At 42.9% G+C, this 13,562-nt stretch overlaps 1 protein-coding gene across 1 annotated transcript in view; it reads right to left on the reverse strand.

Moving 5' to 3' along the window:
- sema3h (sema domain, immunoglobulin domain (Ig), short basic domain, secreted, (semaphorin) 3H) overlaps positions 1–13,562 on the reverse strand; it is a 128,132-nt gene that overhangs the window by 31,194 nt on the left and 83,376 nt on the right. The window lies entirely within an intron of this gene.

Consider the following 13,562-nt stretch of genomic DNA (forward strand, 5'->3'; position numbering starts at 1 on the left):
GAGATTCACCACTCTCTGTGTGAAAAATGTTTTTCTCATCTCGGTCTTAAAGAATTTCCCCTCTATCCTTAAGCTGTGACCCCTTGGCCTGGACTTCCCCAACATCGGGAACAATCTTCCTGCATCTAGCCTGCCCAACCCCTTAAGAATTTTGTAAGTTTCTATAAGATCTCCCCTCAATCTCCTATATTCTAGCGAGTACAAGCCGAGTCTATCTGTAGGGGATAGCCTAAATAAAGGAGGGATAAGACCATGACATTTTTTTTTAAACAAGCACAACAATTTTTAAATTGAGGCACTGATTCACTGATGTCATGCACGATATATACCGAAGAACAGATGGCAATACCCATGCTCATTAGAGGACTGGGTAAGTAATGGGTTTGAATTCAGTGAGGCTTACAGAATCTCTGCTAATCTCTCTCTGTATAAAAGGTTTATGGGCTGACGCTAATTAGTTGATCGTAAAGTTAGACCATCTAATCTAAAAATTGGCATTGCGGTCCAAAAGATGAAAGGTTTTAGATTTGAATACAAAATGAAACCAACGCCAGTCAGTACTGGTAGGCATGGGTCCCACAGAACAATACTATTTTTAACAAAGTGCAGGGACGGACAACTGCATTGATTCAGATTGTCAGGAATCTAAGTTTTAAGGAAAGGTTTATTAAAAAAGTTGTTTCTTAATATAAAAGAGTTTGTGGTATGCAAACTGCGGTTTTCAAATTTATGAAATTAAGTTAACTAGACGTAAACCTTCTCGCTAATTGTTGGGTTCAAAATACCAAGAACTTATTAAAGTTTATAACTTACTAAATACTTGAATAAGTTCACCCATTGTGTGGCCAAACCACACAGAGCAGCAATAATCCTCACTCGAGACAATTGTCTTCAGATGGGGCCACCAAGCGATATTATGGGCCGAGAAATAGGAAGGACAGAAATGTTCAGAATGAAAATGTCAACCAAGGTAGAATATTCCCGAGGTGTTAGCATCAGGACTAAGGAAGGAATACAGGAATGTGAAGTGTTTCGCATAATAAATGTATATATATTGGATGGTTCTAAGTATCAGTGCAAGCTTAGTTTAATTTAGAGATACAATGCCGAAACAGGTCCTTCGATCCACCTAGTCCACGCTGACCAACGATCCCCACACACAGACACTATCCACACACACTTGGGACAATTTACCATTTTATCAAGCCAATTGGCCTACTAAATGTATGTCTGTGGGAGAAAACCAGAGCACCCAGAGAAACCCACACAGGTCAGAGAGAAAACCTACAAAATCTGCACAGACAGCACGTGCAGTCAAGGTCGAACCCAGGTCACTGGCACTGTACCGCTGCGCCACCGTGCCGCCCACAGTTCCGAGTATCAGTGCAACTTATAGTCGATTGGATATATTATACATATAAATAAACCGTAACCTGCTCCTGACTGACTGTGCAGGCTATGATTTATTAAGGTTTCAAATACAAGCTAGGTAACCAGGTCATCCTGGCTGTCTAAACAGGACAGTGTGCTATTCATCAACGTAAATGTGCAAGCTCTCTTTTAGATCTTGTCTCAGACCTGTCAACAGTAGATTACTCAAATGTTTTACACTTCAAACATACTGTGCAGCCTTTAGAGTATGCATGTGTGTCACAGACTCTTTTTATCCTTGAAGCAAATGGAAACAGATGCAATTGCTGGAGCCGGGCATTAACCTCAGAAGGGAACATTTTCACTGAAAGGCAAATTTAATTGTAGCTTAATAAGGCTGGGACCCAGGTATGTGTGGGTGATGCGGTGGGACACAGAAAACACACACATACAAACACGCACACGTATTCAAACATATGGAGGAACAAACACATTTATTACACGCAAGCAGTCGTGAGATCTGAGCTAAAATTGCAAAGTATTAGTGCTATGACCTGCCCAGCCACAAGCTATCAGAATATCAATGTTGGACAACATTAGCTAGCTCACCCCAAAGCTGATGGACTCTCATATTTTACATCCACATGTCAGATTCCAGTAATGTCCAACTGAAATTTGAATGTAATTTAATCAAGAAAGACATTGCAACTATTTATTTATTTTATTATTTATTTCGAACAGAATAAAAGAATAAAAAGCAAGTGTGAAACAGCATACAAAAAACAAAACTAAAATATTTATAAAGTGTCATAAACAATATCTATAAATAAATGAAATCATATGTGCCCGAAAGGAAGCACGAAGAAGCCAAAGCTTATTAATTCCCACCCAAATCAACTATGGCGCATCAGTAGAAGATTAGTCCCAAGAGAGGCTGAACAAGTAAATGATTTATTTCCCTTTGAAGGAACGAGAGCAGAAAGAGAGCTTCCGTGAAGCAGCTCGGACATCTCTGCCCCAGATATGCAAATACTACAAACATTCACGTAAGGAAGTGGGAAAGAAAGACTGGTTAGCTTTAACATTGGGAAATTCTGAAATTTATTACTGAGGAAGTAAAAGTATCACTTGCAACACATAACATGATTCAGCAGGGTTAGAATGACAAATGGAACAGTGGCCTTTGTTATAAGGGGATGGGGTACCAATCAAGTATTCCCAGACGTATGACCAAAGACTTATTTTCAATTTGTGCATTTTGTTTTTTGCTCCCTTGAGCTGAGGGTGTGAGCAGTAAATGCAATTAGTATCTAATGCCCTGATGCTGTAACAGGGGAGTTGACCTCACTCACAACACAGCTGGAGGGATTACCCAATAGCTTTAATAATTTCCATGTCATAATGATCCAGCAAAGATTCACAACCAAGCTTTTCTCTACAGTTTAGACATAAATCACTTATCCTCACTCCACAGATAAGTATTTCCTTTATGTAACAACATCCATTTCCTCAGCAAATGATGCAACCCATGTACAACATGTGCTAAACATCGGCAATGGCCACCTTCAACGAAGGAGAGTCCAACCACCTACCCATGGACATTCAATGGCATAAATGTCACTGAATCCCCCACCATCAATATTCTGGAGGTCACTATTGACCGATGAGGAATGTTAGATGCCAGATATCCAACAGGGAGTGGCTCACCTCCTGATTTCCAAAAAGCCTTTCCAGCATCCGCAAGGCACAAATCAAGATTACGATGGTGACACAAGAAAATGCAGATGAATTTTGCAGCAAAATGAAAAGTGTTGAAGCAACTCAGCCAGTCAGGCAACATCTGTGAGGGGAACGTTTTGGGTCACGTCCCCTCTCCAGTTTACGATGGATTACATTTCACCTGCCTGGTTGTACGCGGCTCCAAAAAATCTCAAGATGCTTAATGGCATCCAGGCCAAAGCAGATTATTTGACTGGCATTCCACTCACCACCCTGAACATCCATCCCCTGCACCAACAGTGCACACTGGAGGTAGAGCACTCAATACACAAACTGTATTGCAGTTGTTCAGCCAGGCTTTAGTGGCATTAGCTCCCAAACCCTAAGCCTCCAGCACCATAAAGGACAAGGACCTCAGACACTTGGGAACACCAATTGCAGAATGCTCCCATCTATGTTATGCACATCTTCGCGTGAATTCTCCACCCAGCACGGCCTGTGGATTTTGGGAGCCGCGGACTCCAGTAGAAAGTGGCCGATTCGGATGTCCAAGCCGCTGAGGTTGTTCTCCCGTTCCGACGTCGGAGTTCCATCATCCCGGCGAGAGGGCCTGAACAGCGGCGACAGCGAGGGGTTCGGGACCCCCCCCCCTCCCCCCCCCGACCACAGGTGAACAACAGAGGACAACAGAGAAGGATGACTGAACCTTGAAGCCTTCCCTCACAGTGGGAAACTTTGATTCCACTGTGTGGGGATGTCTATGTTAAAGTCTATCGTGTTCTGTGCTCTTTTTTAAATGTATGGCTGTATGGTGACCACACATTTCACTGTACCAGTTGGTACATGTGATAAATAAATGTATCTTGTACCTTGTATCTTGTATCTCTTTATCTCAGGAACATTTCCACTCATTGCAAGCACTGGACAAAAGGCTGATTGCATCTGTACTTTTCAAGCTTACAATGTATGTGCCACATGTATGAAATTGTCATCTGAGATGACATCAACTCAATCGGCTGAACAGCCTTCTTCTGCGTCAGATGGAAACATACAAATAAATAGAGTAATAGAGTTATATAGCAGAGAACTAGGCCCTTCGGCCAAACTCATCCATGCACACCATGTTGTCCATCGGAACCAGTCACATTTGCCTATGTTTGCTCCATATTCCTCTCAACATTTTCTATCCATGTACCTATCTAAATGTCCTTCAACTATTGTAATTGCACCTATCTATATCACTGTTTCTGGCAGCTCGTCCCATATACCCACCACCTTCCGTGTGAAAAATTTGTCCCTCAGACCCTTTTAAATCTTTCCCCTCTCACCTTAAATCCATGTCCTCTAGTTTTTGATTCTCCTACCCTGGGAGAAAGACTGCGACCAGTCACCTTTTCACTGATAATCCTGATTTTTTTATAATTTTGATCACCCTCATAATTTTACATAATTCTATAAGGTCCCCCCTCAGCCTCCAATGATCCAGGGAACAATGCCAGTCCCATTCAAGTGCATAAACATTCATCATCGGTCTAGTAATGGCTCTTCTCTATATTGATGTTCAGTTAGACGTAGCAAGCTTCGAAAAATTCTTTACTAAATGTGAAAAACAGTAAACTAACAATAGAGGCTGATACCAAAGCTCAAATTGTACGGCACACATAATTCTTAAGGACACAAGTTTTACCAAGGATTAGGTAAGAAAATGGTTTTTAGTCTGAACTCAAATCTGTAATGATAGAAACATAGAAACATAGAACATAGGTGCAGGAGTAGGCCATTTGGCCCTTCAAGCTTCAACCGCCATTCAATATGATCATGGCTGATCATCCAACTCAGTATCCTGTACCTGCTTTCTCTCCATGCCCCCTGATCCCTTTAGCGACAAGGGCCACATCTAACTCCCTCTTCAATATAGCCAATGAACTGGCCTCAACTACCTTTTGTGGCAGAGAATTCCAGAGATTCACCACTCTCTGTGTAAAAATGTTTTTTCTCATCTCAGTCCTAAAATATTTTCCCTTTATCCTTAAACTGTGACCCCTTGTTCTGTACATCCCCAACACCGGGAACAATCTTCCTGCATCTAGCCTGTCCAACCCCTTAAGAATTTTGTAAGCTTCTATAATATCCCCCCTCAATCTTCTTATTGTGAATGGCAGAACTGACTGAACTGGCAACATTGTTTATTTTTGCTTATAATTCCTTTGTTTTTATTATTCCTTTTAAATCTAGGAACGTGGGTGTATTTCTGACACTGCTAACCACTATCTCCGAGTCAAAACCATGCCTACACAATGTGGCTAGTATTGTCCTATCTGGTTTACTTGGTTCCTTTTGAAAATGGTGACAATCCTTCTCAGTGTGGTTTCAACCAGACAAGAGGCATGACAAAATATAAAGTTCCCAGTCTTTGATTACAGACTTTGAGGGAGTGAGGCAGCTGTGAAACTACCATTCTTTTCTGAAACACAACACATTTCAAAGAATGTTTCAATTAAAACAACTGGGAGATGTGTTCTCTACTAATGTTTCTCTTGGAAGTGAACCACTTGCTAATTTGTGTGGCTCCATTGACAAGATGGCTTTCCATATTCTATTGAACTTTAGGGTGACACAATGGCATAGCAGTAATGTTTCAAATTCACAGTTACAGCAAAGCAGGTTCGATCCTAACCTTAGGTGCTGTTTGTGTGGAATTTGCACGTTCGCCTCTGTTACCGTATAGGCTTCCTGTCAGTGCTCTGATTTCCTCTCACGTTCCAAAGATGCCCACTGTAAATTGCCCCTAATGTGTAGATAAGTGGTAGAATCTACTTGGGAGGGGAGGTGTTAGTTAATGGAAATGTGGGGAGAATAAAATGGGTTAGGATACCATTACTGTAAAAATGGGTGCTTGATGATCAGTGCACACTCAGTGTGCTGAAGAACCTGTTTTCATGCTGTATGGTTTTCTAATTTCTCTTGCAAAGCTACACAAAACCAATCATTCTTCAACAGAGCCAGAAAGCAACATATTCGGATGAAATGAAAGCTTGAATTGGAGGAAGAATGGCATCTGGTGGAGATTTGTGCTGTTGAATAACTTCAATCAGGAGTGAGACCGGGTGGTGAGATGATAGGGGGGAGCGTGAAGGATTGCAGCAAATTGAAGGAGTTACTTAGGTAAGTGAGTACTAAAAGAAAGGAGATTTGGGTTGGGGATGTGAGGGAGTGAGTCCTAGGAACAGGCATTGAACAGGTGGAGAATAGTTGGGTGAGCACCAGGAAAGGACGTAGTCAGGGAGTTCAGGAATATCCTGTGGCCATTCCTCTGCAACACTGGTACACCCCTTTTGGATACTGTTGAGGGAGTTGACCGTTCAGGGGACAGCAGCAGCAGCTAGGTCTGCGGCACTGGGCCTGGCTCTGAGCCACAGCGGGGTAGGATGAAGTCAGGCAGAGTCTTTGGAGACTCATTATCTGGATTGTTCTCTGGAGTATTACCAGTGCCATGTACTAGTGAGGGCAGCAATAGGAGGGTAGGAAAGATGAAAGCATTGGCTGAGGAGTTGGTGCAGGGGATAAGGATTCAGATTTTTAGATAATTGGGATCTCTTCTGGAGCACAGGTGACCTTTGTTTATTTATTTAGTTTTGTTTAGAGATCCAGCGCTGAAACGGGCCCTGTTTAGAGATACAGCGTTGAAACAAGTCCGTGCCGACCAGCGATCCCTCCGTACAATTGCACTGTCCTACACGTTAGCAACAATTTACAATCTTTACCAAAGCTAATTAACCAACAAACCTGCACGTCCTTGGAGTGTTGGAGGAAACTGGAGCACTCAGAGAAAAAAATCCAAACAGTTGAAGAAGGGGAGAGCCTACAAACTCCGTACAGGCAGCACCCGTAGTCAGGATCAAACCTGGGCCTGGATCAGGTTGCATCTGAACTGGAGGGTCACAAGCATCCTTGGCGGGAGGTGTGCTAGTGCTACTCGAATGGCAGGAGGGTGGGAACAACAGTGGCAGGCCAGCAAATGGAAGGGTTGATCAGAAAGTGGAGGTTATGATAAGTAAATCTCAAAGGAAGGACAGGCAGGAAATGGTTCATGAATACGGGGGTAATGAAGGGATGAAGTGTGTTTACTTCAGTGCAAAGAGTATTGCGGTAAAGCTGCTGAGCTTAGGGTCTGGTTCGGTGCTTGGAATCATGATGTTGTGGCCATTACAGAAACTTGGTTGCAAGAGGGACATGACTGGCAGCCCAACATGCCTGGGGAATGTCACGGTGGTACTCAGAGATGACATACTGGAGGGTACGTCTACTGAGACATGATGGGTTGAGCTCAAAAAATGTAAAAAGTAAGCATTTAATGGGATTATGTTATAGGCCACCCAATAGCCAGTGGGAGGTAGTGGATCAGATATGTAGACTTCAACTTTCCTAAGATGACACAAAATGCTGGAGTAACTCAGCGGGTTTAGGCAGCATCTCTGGAGAAAAGGAATAGGTGATGTTTCAGGTCGGAACACTTCTTCAAACCTTCCTAATAGTGACTTTCCTAACATTGATTGGGAGTGTAAGAGGATTAAACAGGGCAGAATTTGTTAGGTGTATCCAAGAAGGTTTCTTTAAACAGTATGTCAGGTTTAAGAAGGTGGCATCAGACAGGGCTTATATAAAACAGAGTAGAAATAAACTCATGTGGGTAATAGGAAGGGCAAAAAGAGCCCATGAAATGTCATTGGCGAGTTACGTTTTTTCATATGTTAAAACAAGAGGGTGACCAGGGAGAAGGTGGGACTGCTTGAGGATAAAGGAGAGAATCTATGCTTGGAGTCTGAAGATGGTGAAGTGCTAATCTAGTACTACTTTGCATCTGTATTCACCGAGCAGAAGGACTTGGAGGACAACGAGATCAGTGTGGAACATATAAATATGTTAGGGCAATTTGAAATTGAGAAGGAGATGGTGATGAGGACCTTGTACACGGCACGTTGTGTCTTACTAACGATTACGTTTTTTGAGGTGATGAAGGAGATTGATGGTGGTTGGGTGGTGGATGATGTAGATATAGATTTTAGTGAGGCTTTTGCAAAGGCTAGTCTCTTTTTTTTTTAAACTGCAAAATAATATCTAAATGCAGTAAAACTTTACAGAGGACTTCAATGGAGCAACATCAAATAAAAATTTGATACCTAGCTTATAAGGATATTTTTGTCAATGGGTCTGGTTTTATGGAACGGCTTAAAGTAGAAAAGAGGAGAGGATTAGGTAGCGCATTCCTCCATTTGGCAGCTAAGGACAGTCACCAAGAGCAGAGGAAGGGCGAGAAGCCAGAGTTTAGGGAGTACGCTGATCACAGTGAGCTGGAGAAGGTTACACACATAGAAAAGTGAAGAAAGCATCACAATTCTTTTTATCAGCCAACTAAGCCTGGCCAGGATAGGTTTTGTCAATATTACAGGGTTCAGGACCGGAAACACTCAGGCATATGGCCAAGAGTTAGCACCAATCTGCATGCCATCTGTCTCCATTCGCTGTTGCATCCTGCCCTCTGGATCTCGTGTGGGTTCCTCATCATCTCTGTTTCCTTTTGCTGGCCCCTCATCTGTTCCAAAGGTGTCCGATTTATTTCTCTGATTCAATCACACTTCATCAAACTTGACTTTGCTATGTGAGGATAATTGAGCAGAGTCACAAAATCGACTGAATCTCCACTCTGGGCCAGTGCAAAATGGGTGATTGTGGAAAATACTCCGTTGTGTTGACTTCAATACACATCTTTGGGAGAGATGTGAAATGATGTCTTGCACAAGATCAATGTTTGCTGCTGAATGTCCCTATTTACCAGTTGGAATTAGTCATAACCTCACTACTGGTATGCATCAGGATTGTGTGCTCAATCCCTTGTTGCAGTCCATGTATGTCCGTGACTGTGTGGCCCTGTACAACATCATCTCCATCTTTAAGTTTGTCGATAAATGCTATATTTATCATTACCCTGTGTACGTTTTGCTTTGTGAGCTTCAAAGAATTCCATCGCCTTGACAATATGACAATAAAACAAATCCAATCTAAACTAATCTACTGATCCTACATTAATCCCATTGTTTTAATCTCAATTATATTTTATTGTCACATGTACCTAGGTACAATGAAATGCTTTGTACAATCAGGTAACATCATAAAGCAGATCTCACATTGGCAGTACACAAGAGTCAACAAAAGCACAAAGTGCACCAAGTAGTTTTATCTTCTCCTCACAGCGGCGATCCAGGCCTGCCGCTACATATGGTCACTCACTGGGCCCCCCTAAGTTCTCGCCCCCACCCCCGGCCTGGTCCCTCTTCTCATAATCATAATCATAATAATCATACTTTATTAGCCAAGTACTCTTGCAACATATGAGGAATTTGATTTGCCATACAGCCATACCAATAAAAAGCAACAAGACACACAAAATACATTTTAACATAAACATCAAACACAGTGACTCCTCCACATTCTCCCTACATTCCATCAACTACCCCCAGATTCTCCCACCTACCTACACATCACAGTGTCCAATTAATCGACCAGCCCGTGTAGTGTAGCGACATAGGATGAAACTGGAGCATCTAGAGCAGTGGTTCTTAACGTTTTTGGCATACGTAAGCGCATATGCGAACAGAATACTGTATGTAGTATGTACCTTTGTTGGGTTCCAAAAAATGGGCTCAACAGATAGAAATGTTATTTATGACCCCTTCATGTCCCCCGGTAAAGCCCCAAACGACCCTCCCATGGGGGTCCCGAACCCCAGGTTAAGAACCACTGATCTAGAGGAAACCCACACGGTCAGCACCTGAGGTCGGGATTGAAAATGGGTTCCTGACATTATGTGGCAGGTAACTCCACTAGCTTTAAATGCTTTGAACATTCAGGTCCAACTGTTGCTAGAGTCATTTTGAGACTATAGGTGGTGAGTTGGTCATCAACACAGCTGAGATGACTAAGTTCATAAAGTTCTTGCTGGTGAAGTTTTAAAAGGATCTGTGATGCCAACTCTGAAACCAGATGAGTGAAGCTGTGAGCATGCAAGAGGGGTGGGGAGGGGTATGGTGGTGAGGGTGGGGGGGGGGGGGGGGGGGGGGGGAGGAGTAGTCTGGGGGTGATGTCAGCTGCCTTCATTCAGCTTCTCCTTTCTACTTCCCTCAGTTAAAACTAATGGGCCTGTCGCACTTAGAAGATTTTTAGGCGACTGCCAGCGACCAGGACAATGGAATTCACTGAAGTCAACACCGGTGACAACCTACGTTAACTTGGCGACAACCTACGACAGCCGAAATTGTGGCCACTGTCGCCGGAAAATTCTCAACATGTTGAACATTTTTCGGCAGTGGCCTGTAGTCACCTAAAAAACCGCCAAAGTGAGACAGGCCCATAAGAGTCAGCAGACTATGGGTGACATACAAACGTGAGCTGCAGGAGAAGCACAGTTGGCCCGTGAAGCCTCCCTCCTCTGTTCTCCAACCACAGCAGGAGTGCCATGATTCAGCAACTACACTCACCCATTCACAGGGCCACCTAACCCATCCGTGAGGTCATTTCTGGCATTAGGATTCAGGCCCTTACTGTAACCTCAATGCTTTTTACCAACAAGGACATAGCTGGATCATGGTCCATTATAACAACCACCCCAAAAGACTGGCAAGATTGTTCCTTGTTGGGTAACAATGTCTAATCAACAGCTTCTCTGCATAAACTGTATCCACTCATATAGATTCCTCAAAAGAAATCCTGGTGGTCAATTACACAGCAATTCCATTTATAAACTTCCACTCTGAATTCCATTAAATGGACCTTTCTGACATTTCACTACTCCACTCTTCGCTGCCCAGGACCTCACTGTCAACTCTCACTAACCCTTTCATTTCTGCAGCACTCATAAGGTCACAAGGAATAGGAGTCAACTTAGGCCATTCGGCCCATCAAGTCTACTCCGCCTTTCAATCTTGGCTGACCTATCTCTCCCTCCTAACCCCATTCTCCTGCCTTCTCCTCTTAACCCTCTGACACCTGTACTAATCAAGAAGTACCTGTACTAATCCCTCTTTCCCTCTTTAACACAAATCTTGAATCATGCCATCTTTAAACATGTTTTGGCTCATTTGCCTAATGTGGCATGGTTTCAGTTTTTGTCTGCTAATTGCGAAATGCTGGGAATTGTCTGTAATTCCAGTAGATAAACACAATCATTGTGGTTGTGATTTCGAGTGAGTTCCCATTTTCAGCTCTGACGAGTTGTGCTGAAGAGTATGATTCCATGCTGTATGACTGGATGACTATTTTCAGCGATGCCTCAGCCCATCCACCCAGATTGACTGGACATTAATCGTTAATCCAACGCTGACTTAATGTGCAAACACATGTTTTATGTGGGATTTCTGCAATGATCCAGTCTGCTCATGGTGAGCTTCTCAATCCTCCTGTCCTGTGATGTGTAAGCAAGTCATTTCAAGAATTTGATGTCTCCAGTACACTAATGGTAGCCTAATGTGACTCCCATTATCTACAGCACATTGTGGAGCATTAGGTTGCAACCCAGCGACTCCATGGATGACAGCTGGCAGGACAGCTGCTGCTCTCCTTAAGCCAGCAACAGTTAGCCCTCCCTCACCAGACCTGACAATAAATAACATGATCGTACAACAGGACACCAGAATTGGAGATCCCTGGGAAACAGCTGAGTCTGTGGAGTGTAACAAAGAAGAGGCAAGCGGAAATTAATTATTTTCTCCTTTCGTGTTACCCACTGACCATCCCAAAACGCAAAATGTCGCCCGCCAGCTGTTTAGCCGCCAAACTAGAAGTTTTTCTGAAAAGCAAAAAACTGTCAATCTAAAATTAAAACAGAAAATCTGAAAACACGCAAGTGGTTAGGGAGAATGCGTGGCCAGAGAAAAGCTGAGTCAACATTACAGATGGAGGGCCTTTTAGGAGAACTAGCCTGTTTGGACGCAAAGTGGAAAGGCTGGTTATCCAAAATTATTGAATGAATTCAGTGTTGAACTTGATGAGATGTAATGTGGCAGATGGAAAATAAGATGCCATTCCTTGAATTCACATTAGGTATCGTTAGGATAGGACAATTGGCCGAAGACGGAGATGTTGAAGTAAGAATGGGATGGAAAATTAAGGTTACATACAATTGGATGTTTAGGGGCAGATTAGGGACTAATCAGATATGGTCACCCAGTCTATGTTTGGTTTCTCTGAAAGATCACATCTCGAGCGCTTTAAAATACATTAAAATACAAGATTGCCTGAAATGAGTGTTTGGGTTTAAGAAGGAACTGCAGATGGTGGAAAATCGAAGGTACACAAAAATGCTGGAGAAACTCACAGCGGGTGCAGCAGCATCTATGGAGCGAAGGAGATAGGCAAAGTTTCTGGCCAAAACCCTCATTCAGACTCTGAATGAGTGTTTGTGTCCCCAGTTATTGAGCAAGGAAGATTGATTGCAACATGTCACAGTGACATTCTTTATTTTGCATATCATACACAAAGAATGCAAAGTGTCATCACATATAAGATGCCAGCAATGTTATAAAATGTTCAACGAGGTCCCCAATGGTCCCTCTTTGCTGTTGGCACCTTCCCTGTGCTGTAGCCTGCATTCATCTCAAACATAATAGAGGGCAGAAGAAAGATGTGTCTGTTACCTTGAAGATTGGACATGAACTAGGTTATTTTTTAATTTGATTCAAATAGTGACAGGGACAAAATGCAGGCAGGGAAAGAGTGCGGGATATCACAGTTCAATGATACGGACCATATCACCAGAGAGCCGAGCACGGATTATGTCATCAATTTCGGAAACATCGAAATGTGTGAACAACTGGAGCACATTACGTGATGCAAGATGTAAAGATCCACAGTCGATAAGTCAAATAATATTGAGGTTAGCTCCAAAACATACTGTACCCTGCTGCCAGCATGTGTTAGGTAGTTTTCTAGCTTCTGTGTCAGAAGGTTGGACATTAAACCCAACCCAACACAAACGTTTCCACTGAACCTCCCACATAGTCCTATTGCAGAGTCATGGATGATATCCTTCAGACAAAATGTTCAACTGAAGTCCTATCTGGCAGCTTAGTTGGATGTAACAGATCCCCTGGCACAATTTCTGAGGAAAGTTTGCCCAATGGTCTGGCCAGTATTTATTCCTCAATCACCATGCTGCACAAGAACAATACCACAAAACCATGGGACTTTCCGATCTGCAAACTGGTGGCAATTTCCTGACTTCCTCAACAACCATGTTTCAAATGTCCTTCATTACCTGGGGCATCCAATATTGCAAAAGAAACCAAGTCCTTATTTCTCTTCATGCACTGAACAACCTGGAATTTAGTTACAACGCTGGCATTTCTGTTAATGGAGTGAACTGTTTGCCTTTCAGTCCTGAGGACTGGTTCAAGACAACCAGGCACACATTTGGATGT

Source organism: Leucoraja erinacea, chromosome 16 (assembly GCF_028641065.1).
Source record: "Leucoraja erinacea ecotype New England chromosome 16, Leri_hhj_1, whole genome shotgun sequence".
Lineage (NCBI taxonomy): Eukaryota > Metazoa > Chordata > Chondrichthyes > Rajiformes > Rajidae > Leucoraja > Leucoraja erinaceus.